Source organism: Mesoplodon bidens, assembly GCF_964165515.1.
Source record: "Mesoplodon bidens genome assembly, chromosome: 7".
Taxonomy (NCBI): domain Eukaryota; kingdom Metazoa; phylum Chordata; class Mammalia; order Artiodactyla; family Ziphiidae; genus Mesoplodon; species Mesoplodon bidens.
In genome coordinates this window covers 18596461-18608452 of record NC_138164.1, presented here as the reverse complement: position 1 = coordinate 18608452, position 11992 = coordinate 18596461, and positions in this window count along the sequence as shown.

The following is an 11992-nucleotide window of genomic DNA, read 5'->3' as shown; positions in this document are numbered from 1 at the left end:
TGTCAGGCTGATCAATAAATGTCTGGGGCTCTGTTCCCGCAGAGCCACAGAGGAGGACATCAATGAGTATTTCACTCCCTCTCTCCCACCCTTGTTTCTTGCTCTTTTGTCTGTTTTCTTACATGAACCAGAGCACAGGCATTGAAGTTTGGAATTCTGGAAGCTTGCCATTGTCAACAGGAGGATGCATTATTGAAGTGTTATGCTTGTTAATAGTACACTCCAAATCTCTGGTGATTATAAGACTGCAGGCCATTAGGGGGTCAGTTCAAGCCAAATCACTTTTCAGAGACTAATGTAGAATTCATTATGATGTTTTTGAAAGAATAGAAATGCCCCATTTCCCCCAAATATTTAACTCAGGGGCAAGGGGAGGATGAAAGTGACTCAGCCTGTTTTCAAGACATCGTAGGTCCCTAAGCAGGCCTCCTGTGGCCTCAAGCAGACTCCTGCAAACTCAAGACCTACACAGTTTTAGAGACCCTCATTCACCTCACAAGGCCCATGGTCATCCAGTCTTGTCTCTATGGTCCTTTACAGCTCGTAGTCTCAGAATTGCACCATCCAAGCCAAACCTCACAGAACCTGCACCCATCATATGGAAGCCTCAGATAAAGCACCCAGCCTCTTCCTCCTGGGACAAACATGGCAGTTTGTCCATGAGTTCCCCCTGGAAACCCTGGCGCACCCAGAGTTCCCCCTGGAAACTCTCTCCTCTCTCCCCCTTTCTGAGCACCATAGATAGTGAACTTATCTACAGCAACTTCTCCCCATAGTTGAACTGAAGATTTCCTGATTTAAAAGTAACACATGAGGACACGGGGAGGGGGAAGGGTAAGCTGGGACAAAGTGAGAGAGTGGTAGTGTATATATGGGCATATATACACTACCAAATGTAAAATAGATAGCTAGTCGGAAGCAGTTGCATAGCACAGGGAGATCAGCTCGGTGCTTTGTGACCAGCTAGAAGGGTGGGATAGGGAGGGTGGGAGGGAGGGAGATGCAAGAGGTAAGAGATATGGGGATATATGTATATATATATAACTGAGTCACTTTGTTATAAAGCAAAAACTAACACACCATTGTAAAGCAATTATACTCCAATAAAAATGTTTTTAAAAAGCAACACATGTACAATTAACTCAATAATTCAACAATTATTTATTCCGTATCTACCAAGGGCATTCTTCTAGGCATTTAGAATACTGATTTGAACAAATTGGACAAATCTAATTTTGTATCATGATTCTGTTAGTCCGTTTAGGCTGATGTAACAAAAATACAATCGACAGAGTGCCTGAAACAGCAAACATTTATTTCTCACAGTTCTGGAGGCTGGAATGTCCAAGATCAAGGCCTCGGCAGATTTGGAGTCTGGTGAGAGCTCACCTCCTGTCATCTCACTGTGTCCTTACATGGCAGAAGAGATAAGGGAGCTCTCTAGGGTCTCTTTTTTTTTTTTTTTTTTTTTTGTGGTATGTGGGCCTCTCACTGTTGTGGCCTCTCCCATCGTGGAGCACAGGCTCCGGACGAGCAGGCTCAACAGCCATGGCTCACAGGCCCAGCCACTCAGCGGCATGTGGGATCTTCCTGGACTGGGGCACGAACCCATGTGCCCTGCACTGGCAGGCAGACTCTCAACCACTGTGCCACCAGGGAAGCCCTGGGGTCTCTTTTATAAAGGCACTAATCCCACTCATGAGGGCTCCACCCTCGTGACCTAATCACCTCCCAAAGGCCCCACCTCCTAAAACCATCACACTGGGGGTTAGGATTTTAGCATATGAATTAGGCAGGGCATTGAAACATGCAGTCCATAACTGATTTTTTAATTTAATATTATGTCATAATCATCTTCCTCAAAATTGCCAAATTTAGCAAACAAAAATTCAAGACAACCAGTTAAAATTGAATTTTGGAGACAGATGAATAAATTTTTAGCATAAGTATTTCCCAAGTACTTCACTGGTCACACTTATACTAAAAAAAATTATTCATTGTGTCTCTGAAATTAAAACATAAACTGATGTCATATTTTACCTGGCAACCCTCTGGTTAAAAGCTCATGCAAGGCCTTTTCTTGCCTCATTTTTGCCACTGACCTCCTTCTCTCATTCTGCTGCAAATATATCAGACTTGTACAGGTCACCTGCACCTGCCATAGCCTTGGCCCTTTTTCCTCCTCCTTCCACCTAGACACTCCTCGTCTGTGATTTGAGTGACTCCTTATTCACCTATTAAAAGGCCTCTGCCCGCCACTCTATCTGAAATAACACTCTCCATCTCTCCCCTGGCCTTATCCTGACTGGTCTTTTCATAATATTCATACCCACATAACATTATGTATTTGTTTATTGTCTGGTTCCATCTATTAGGGTAGAAATCCCTAAGAACAAGAACTTTATCTGTTATGTTTGGTTTTTCTTTTGTTTTATTGCCATATCCCCAGTGTATAGAACAGTACCCACTGTATAAATATTTGTTAAATGAATAGATACATGTGTGTGCGTGTGTGTATCTGGTTATGAATTCTGTTCTATTGAACAATTCTTGAACCATTACCATACTGACTTAATTATCATAGCTTCATCAGTTTGCTTTTTAAAAGTATCTGGTGGAGCTAGCCTTCTCATTCATCTTCTTTTATGCTTCTTTTCCTTGGTTATTTTCAACTGATTATTCTTCCATCTAAATTTAGAGGCATAAAAATGGCAAACAGTAACAGAGCATATACTCTGTGCCAGGCATATTCTAAGCACTTTCCATGCATTAACTCATATACTCTAACTCTCAACTAAACTATGAGACAGACACTATACTTACCCCCACTTTCCAGATGAGGGAACTGAGGCTAAGTAACTTCGTCAAGGTCACACGGCTAGTAGGTGCCAGAGCAGATATTTGAACCCAATCTGGCTGCAGAGGGCATCGCCCAAACCACCATTCTATGCTGCCATAACAAGTCACGACAAACTCAGCAGTTGTAAAACAACACACATTTATTATCTCACAGTTCCACAAATCAAGAGGCTAGGGTACAGCTTATCTGGATCCTCTGCTCAGGTCCCAGAGGCTGAAATCATAGTGTCAGTGAAGCTACAATTCTCCTCTGAGGCACGGGTCCTTTCCCAAGTTCCCTGGTTCTGTGGCATGTGTCCCCTCAGTCGCTTACAGTATAACAGCTTGCTGCTTCTTCCTCAAAGCCAGTGGAAGCCCATCTCCCCTCAACTTCCTCTCCTGCCAATCGCCAGAGAAAACTCTTCATTTTTCAAGGGCTCCCTGATTGGGTCTGACCACTCAAATAATCTCTGTGTCTTAAGGCCAACTGACTTGGGACCTTATTTACATCTGCAAAGTCCCTTCTCAGCAGCAGCTAGGTTAGTGTTTGATTGAATAATCAGGGGGAGCGATCTCGAGAGAGCCATGTTTAGAATTCTGCCTACCACACAGTCTTTTCTTTGGCTGCATCGGATCTCAGTTGTGGCATGCGGGATCTTCTTTGCGGCACGTGGGATGTTTCATTGCGACGTGCAGGCTTCTCTCTAGTTGTGACGTGCAGGCTCTAGAGTACACGGGCTCAGTAGTTGTGACACGTGGGCTTAGTTGCTCCGCAGCATGGGGGATATTATTTCCCCGACCAGGGATCGAACCCACATCCCCTGCATTGGAAAGCGGATTCTAAACCACTGGACCACCAGGGAAGTCCCCTACGCAGTCTTTTAATGCATATTTGGTTACTATTTAGGTACTGTTAAGTCCAACAGATCAGGAAACAACTGTCATGGAAAAGATGTTTTGTGATATTTAGAGATCTCAGGGCAAAGGAGGGCCATGTAGGCAAGCCTTGGCATCAGTCAGGAAGCAGAGAGAGTGGGGGAAACTAAGGGCAAGAGCTTTTGTTGTGATTTCCATGGGAAGGATCAGGCAAGGCAGGGTAAGCAGGTTTAGGATTGGCTAGTTCCAATAATTTCAGTAGGCTCCGGGATCTAGGGGCTGTACCTAGTTGTCTGGTGCCTGGCCCTGGGGTGGTTTTTTTTTTTTTTTTACATCTTTATTGGAGTATGATTGTTTTACAATGGTGTGTTAGTTTCTGCTTTATAACAAAGTGAATCAGTTATACATATACATATGTTCCCATATCTCTTCCCGCTTGCATCTCCCTCCCTCCCACCCTCCCTATCCCACCCCTCTAGGTGGTCACAAAGCACCGAGCTGATCTCCCTGTGCTCTGCGGCTGCTTCCCACTAGCTATCTATTTTACGTTTGGTAGTGTATATATGTCCATGCCACTCTCTCACTTTGTCACAGCTTACCCTTCCCCCTCCCCATATCCTCGAGTCCATTCTCTACTAGGTCTGTGTCTTTATTTCCACCTTACCCCTAGGTTCTTCATGACATATTTTTTTCTTAAATTCCATATATATGTGTTAGCATACGGTATTTGTCTTTCTCTTTCTGACTTACTTCACTCTGTATGACAGACTCTAGGTCTATAAGGCAGGGAGTTAGAGACCCGGAGTGTGAGAGCCCAATAAAGGAGGTGAGGGGGTTGTGAGCTCTGGATTGGTTGGCTTGCATCTGAAAGACACAATCAAGGGCAAGCTCTAGGAACCGGCTAACCCTTCGAAAGGCACTCCCTCCTGGGTCAGCAAGGCCTCAGATGTCAAAGCATCAGAATACAGAAAATAAGAGACCTGGCGAGCACACACAGCTGCCTCATTTGGTCAAGTCCTCCACTCCTTCCCCCCATGCCTCACCCTCCCAAGAAGAAAACAACTCTATCTTTGTTTGTGTGTGCCAGACACTATTATTAGTGCTTAGCATGTAATTCTCTTTTAATTTTTTTTTTTTGGACTATAGCTAACTTACAATGTTGTGTTAGTTTCAGGTGTACAGCAAAGTGAATCAGTTATTCATATACACATATCCATTCTTTTTTTTAAAGATTCTTTTCCCAAATAGGCCATTACAGAGTATTACAGCAGGTTTTTATTAGTTATCTATTTTATGTATAGTAGTGTGTATATGTCAGTCCCAGCTCTGTCCTTTTGATTGACAATGTTTCAAACTTGCATGGCAATTTAGGAAGAATGACTCCTTTGGGGCAGTCTTTCCACCCAGGAACATGGTATATATACCTCTCCATTTATTTAAGTCTCCTTATGTGACTCTCAGTAAAGTTTTGCACTTTTCTTTATATAAATTCTCACCTTTTGTTGTGGTTATTCCAGATATTTTATAGGTTTTATTGTATAATAAATGGGATTTTCCCTATATTTTCTAACTAGTTGTTACTGATATACAGGAACTGCATCTTTTTTACAGCTTTATTGAAATCCAATAAACTGCACTTTTTTTTTTTTTTTTTTTTGCGGTATGCGGGCCTCTCACCGCTGTGGCCTCTCCCATTGCGGAGGACAGGCTCCGGACGCGCAGGCTCAGCGGCCATGGCTCACAGGCCCAACTGCTCCGCGGCACGTGTGACCTTCCTGGACTGGGGCATGAACCCGTGTCCCCCGCATCGGCAGGCGGACTCTCAACCACTGCGCCACCAGGGAAGCCCAAACTGCACAGTTTTAAGGTGATATTTGATGTATTTGACACGTGTTACACCCATGAAACCATACCACAATTAAGGCAGTGAACATATCCATCACCCTCCCAAATTTCCTCGTGCCCTTTTGTGATCTCCCCCTGCTAACCCTTCCACCCCATTTCTAGGCAACTATCGATCTGCTTTCTGACACGAGAGATTTTTGTATTGCATTGTGTTTTCAGCTACTGAATAGTTAAAACTTTTCATAGTTTTTCAAGTTATTCCTTTGAGTTTTCTAGTATAAAAGCAGATCATCAGTATATAATAACAACTTTATTTCCTCCTTTCCACACTTATATGACCTAATCCTATTTCATACATAATAAATCATCAAGAATTTCCAGAACAATACTAAATCACATCAGCCAATTCTTGTGTCATCCCTTATTCTAGCCAGAATGACTATAGTGTTTGGGTCATTATTTTAAGGGAATATCAGCTATTATCCAGAACCAGGCTTTAAAACACAGAGAACAGGTTCTCTGATTAAGTCGCATCCTCTTCCTAAACCTGGATCTCTCCACTCACCAGCCCTTTCTCCTGTCTTGTTACTTCCAGTCCACTTTAGTCATTCCTTCCTCTGTATCTGGTACATACGTTTATTATGGCATCTCTCATACTAGAGTATAATTTATTTTTACCTGTTTTCCTTCATGACCAGGCTGTGAATTAAAGCAGAAATTGTGTCTTTTTCATCTTTTTGGGCAAAACACCTCACACATACTAGATACTTCATAAAGGCTTATTAAATTGAATTGAAATACAGTAATATTTATCTAAAAGCATGACTCCCAAGTCTGGATACACATTAGAATCACCTTAGTAGATTAGTGAGGGGAGAGAGGCAGCAAAGAAGCAAAAAGTAATATTTTTAAACAGATTTTTTAAATTAGTAAAAGAGTTTAAAAAAAAAAAGGATACATTCTCCCATGTCCCGCCCATTTCAGACCCCATAAATTAGAATCTCTGGTCCTAGAAGCCTGAAATTTCTTTTTGTTTTTGGTTTCTTTTTGGGTTTTTTTTGTTTTTGTTTGTTTTTTGTTTTTTTTGGCCTCACAGCTTACAGGATCTTAGTTCCCTGACCAGAGATTGAACCTGCACCCTTGGCAGTGAAAGCATGGAGTCCTAACCATTGGACCACCAGGGAATTCCCTGGAATTCGTATTTTTTTTAAATTAATTAATTAATTTATTTATTTATTTATTTTTGCTGTGTTGGGTCTTCGTTTCTGTGCTAGGGCTTTCTCTAGTTGTGGCAAGCGGGGGCCACTCTTCATCGCAGTGCGCGGGCCTCTTACTGTCGCGGCCTCTCTTGTTGCGGAGCACAGGCTCCAGACGCGCAGGCTCAGTCGTTGTGGCTCACGGGCCTAGTTGCTCCGCGGCATGTGGGATCCTCCCAGCCCAGGGCTCGAACCCGTGTCCCCTGCATTAGCAGGCAGATTCTCAACCACTGTGCCACCAGGGAAGCCCCTGGAATTCGTATTTTTAATAAGCTTCCAGGTGACTATTATCCAGCCAGCCTCACATGGGGTGATGATCAGTTTGGAGAATCATTGCCTGTAAGCAAAAAAGACAAGCTGGGGCAAAGCCCTTTTGTATTATAAAATGTTGGTGCTAAAAAATTCTGAAAATCTATTCCACAACTACATTTTTCAGTGGGTGAAACATCTGAAAGGTAAATTGTTTTGCCCAAAGCACTTTAGGTCACCCTGGTGAGTCTCAGACAAGAGCTGGGACACAGAGTATCCGTTTCCACCTGACACCTTGCCCCCCTGGAACTCCACCCCAACACTGGCAGAGAAGAATGTCTCAGAATGTTGAAGAAATCCTAATCATCCCAGCCCCAGCAAAAAGCAGCAGGGATAACAGGGCAACATGTTGAGAGCTGTTACTTTGGGAGGAATATGATGACTATAAATCAAACAGAATTTTTCAGCAAAATGCTTGAATCTGAGTTCTGAAATAATTTAAACCCTTCAGAAAATTATAAACACACATGAAGCCAGACAACAGGTGATAATTCTCCAGGCCACTTCTGACATATGCATTATTTATAAGATGGGAAATACATTTTTATGCATTTTTTTCTTTATAGATATGCAATAAAAACCACAAGGCAAAGCAGCTCCTAACATTCAGTTGCCAACACCATCGGGCTCATGTCACATACTGACTCACTTCCCTGGGTCCTGTCCTGGGCAGAAGGCTTCCAAACCTGACCCCCACGGGGAATATTCCCGAGGACCACCAGGAGGAAGAGGCCCTCAGGACAGGAGAAGTTGTTAGATCATCTGGCATGGGCTCCTTTCTTACAGAGAGGAAAAGCAAAGCTTAGAGAGAGAAAGTGGTCTGCTGGCCACCCCCAGCAAGATGAGATGAAGGCAGTCTTGGGCTCTAAGTAGTTCTTTTGCCACCTCGAAGATTGCACGCTGAATTCTGTACACTTTACCCCTGGGGGAAGGGTCTTTGGGTTTCATCAGGTTTGCAAAGGGGCCCATGACCCTCAGAATGTCCCTTGCCAGAGGTATCTGACTCCCCACCACCACTTGAGCCCCTCCTCTCTCACTGCCTCTGTCCAGCCTCCCTCACATATAATCCCCATTCTTGCAACATCCTTCCATGGGTCATGCTGGGTCCGCGCTGCTACCAGAGGGCTCTTTCTAAAATGCAAACCTACCCACATGGCTGCCCTGCCTATAGGCCCGCAGTGGTTCCCAAGGGAACCACTGTTTCCTGGGATAAAAACCTAAATGGAGGGTATCACAGGGGTCCTCTTTAGGCTGGCCCTTTTCTGTCTCTCTAGTCTCATAACTCACTCTTTTGCTGCTTTTCGTACCCACAGTGAGGACTGGGGCCTCAGCAGGGGATTTGAACACACAGCTATTTGGTGTCAAAGCCCACGGTCTCTGGCTGACAGAAGTGTGTCCTGTACCAGTAAGGAAGGTCCTTTCATCCGTATATCTTATATACTCCCTTGGGTGCTTTCTTAAACCCACCTGGGACCCACCCACTCTAGCCATATATACACGCACCCTCTAGAAATGGGAGTGTGATGGGACTCATTCTAGTACTTAGAATTCAACTATCACTTATTAAGCACCAATTTTGCCCCAGCCAATGTGCCACATGCTTAGATATAAGCGGGAATAAAACACAGCTCCCAATTATTAGCCATCAGGGAAATGCAAATCAAGACACAATGAAATGCTGTTCACACCCGCTAGGATGGCTATAATAAAAAGACGGGACATAGCAAGTACTGGTGAGAGTGTAGAGAAACTGGAACCTTCATACATTGCTGTGAGAATGTGAAATGGAGCTGCTGCTTTGGAAAACATCTGACAGTCCCTCAAATGATTAAACAGAGTTACCACATGACCCAGCAGTCCCACTCCTAGATTTCTACCCAAGAAAAATGAAAACAGATGTCCACACAAACACTTGTATGCGAACGATCATCGCAGCATTATTCCTAATAACCGAAAAGTAGAAACAACCCAAATGTCCAACAACTGATGAATAGATAAATAGATGTGGTATATCCATACAATGGAATATTATTCAGCAATGAAAAAGGAGTGCAGTATTGACACATGTTACAACATGAACAGACCTCGAAAACATTATGCTAAGTGAAAAAGCCAGACACAAAATGTCACATATTATATGGTTCCATTTATATCAAATGTCCAGAATAGACAAATCTGTAGAGACAGGAAGGGGATTAATTTGGTCCAAGGCTGTGGCTTCAGGGTGGGAGTAAGGTTTTGGGGCAGAAATGGGGAGCAGCGAACGGGTATGGGCTTGCTTTGGAGGATGATGACAGTGGCCTAAAATGGATTATGATGATAGTTGCACAACTGTAAATATACTAAAAATCACTGAACTGTACATTTTAAATGGGTCAATTGATGGCATGTTATGATATCTCAATAAAGCGGTTAGCAAACCAACAACAAAACACAGCCCCTACTCTCAATGAGCCTATAGTCTGGTCAGCCTCTAGGGTGGCCAACTTGTCTTGGTTTGCCCGGGACTTTCCCAGTTTTAGGACCAAAATCCCACATCCAGGGAAACCCCTCAATCCCAGACAAACCAGGACAACAGACAGATCACCCTACTGGAATCCCCACCCACCGCAGCTGGGACTGCACGTGCATAAAAAGGGCAACCTCCCCATCTGCAGGCCTGGGGCTCCAAAGTCAGATGTAGAAATGACGCCTACAGGAGGGAGGTGGGAGGCTGAGCAGGGAATCCTTTGGGGTGGAGGCGGGGGTCGGGGGAGGGTGACTCCTCACGGACCTGGGCTGACAAAGCTGACCCGACAGGAGACCGGACACTCAGAGTGAGCTTCTGGCCAGCGAGTCAAGCCCGCCTCATCCCAGCCCCATTCCCCCTTGGGAGCTGGCGTAACTGGGGGTGCAGGGCAGCTGGTCCACACTCCTAATTTTTTAAGCTCACACGGTGATTTTAATCCCACTCTCTGCTCTGTCATGCCCTCAGCCCTTCCTGTGAGAACGCCCCACCTGCCCAAGGTGCTGCTGACACCTCTCTGTGCCTCCAAGTGGCTCAGCTAAGTGGCCAGGGTGGAAAGCTTTCCAGAGAGCAGATCTGGGAGGCTTAATGATGTTTGGTCTTTCTAAAGCACTTGTAATCATCTCTCGTTTTTATGATCCAATTTCAAACATGGCAAAGAGTCCAGCCTAGCCTGCGTGGTTCTAATTGCTGCTGAAGGCTGACAAAGAGGGACAACGGGATAATCTCATCAGCCAGGAGACAGAGCGCTGGCCAGGGGTCAAGGTGTCCATGCCTCGGACCTGCTGGGTGCACACCATTTCTCCACGGGGAGTCGGCTCTCCTGTCACTCTTCAGCAATAAGACTGTTTTCCCAATTAACCTCACGTTGTCTTGCTACAGCTGTAGGTAATTCCCTCTAAATAGGTTCTGATACCACTTTGAATAGTGGGTATTCAAAGTGTATTGTAAACAAGAAATGATAACAGGCATTTTAAAAATAGTTCACAGTTTGGTCTCCACGTACAGCATCCAGAATTATTTTATAACATAAGTCAGAGCATGTCGCATCCCTGCTCAAAACCCTCCTTTGACCTCCTACTCCTTGTAGAATAGAATCCTGAGTCTCTCCATGGCCCCGGGGCCCTAAATGATTCTTGCCCTGCCTGCTCCCTCAACCTCAAGTCTGAGCACGCCCCCTGCCCACCCCCCAAGCCCCGGCCTCAGCTCCAGCCACCCTGGCCCACAGGCTCTGCTTTGAACACCAAGCAGGCTCTTGCTTCCTGGCCTTTGCACATGCTGTTGCTTTGACCCAGAATATTGTTCTCCCAAATATCCCCAGGTCTCTCTCCCTCACTTTCTTCAGGTCTTTTCCAAATGTCACCTCCCTAAAGAGGACTTCCATCCTATTAAATAAAATGTCACCTTTCCATCACTCTCTATCCCTTTACCCTGCTTTATTTTTCTTCATTGCATTCATCACTATATTAAATATTCATTTGCTTATTTGTCTGCTTCCCTCCAATAGGACATAAGGTCCATGAGAGAAGAGACGCTGTTTTGTTTACTGCTGTATTCCCAGAACTTAGAATAATGCCTGGTATATAACAGGTGCTCAGATAATACTTATTAAATGACCACTGCTATTCACTCTCCTTTATGAGGTGGTACTCAATATCTCCATTTCACAGATGAGGAAATTGAGGTGCAGAAAGATTATGTTACTCATCCGAAGTCGTGCAACTAGTGAGTGGCAGGTATGGAATGTGAACCAAAATCTCTCTGGAGCCAAACTCTATGCTCTCTCAATTATACCACGTTGCCTCACTTCTGAAACACAGCCCTTTGTGGAACTGTGTGGGCAGGGAGCTTAAAAAGGGAAGAGGCTCCTCAGAGAAATAAGGAACCTGCCGCCCTCCTTCTCCACCTCCGGTTCTCAGCTGATGTTTTGTGACATTGAAGCTGGAGCAATACCAGCTAGAAACATTTATCGATTCCAAAGCCAAGCAGGCTCGAAGCTCAGTGTTAAGGCAATCCCATCCTAGAATTGAAGTTGCTGGTGTCAAGAAAAAGTTACGGCAAATCCCAAGGTGGGTGAGAGCAGTTATACCATTCAGGGCTTAAATCCTTCTGGGGAGAAGGCTGGAAAGTCATGGGGAAATGAATAAACCATTAGTATAAAATCCACAACCAAAGTCAATTCGTGGCCTAATATGAAACTTCAAAGAGGTTCAGAAAATCAGTTGGCTATTTCTTATTACACAGAGCAGTGAACATTGTGGCGGTGTTTCCCAGAAGATTAAGAGCATCAAGGAGTATAAAGATCTCAGAGTTCAATAAGACCAGAAATTAGCAAACTGTTTCTATAAAGTGCCAGATACTA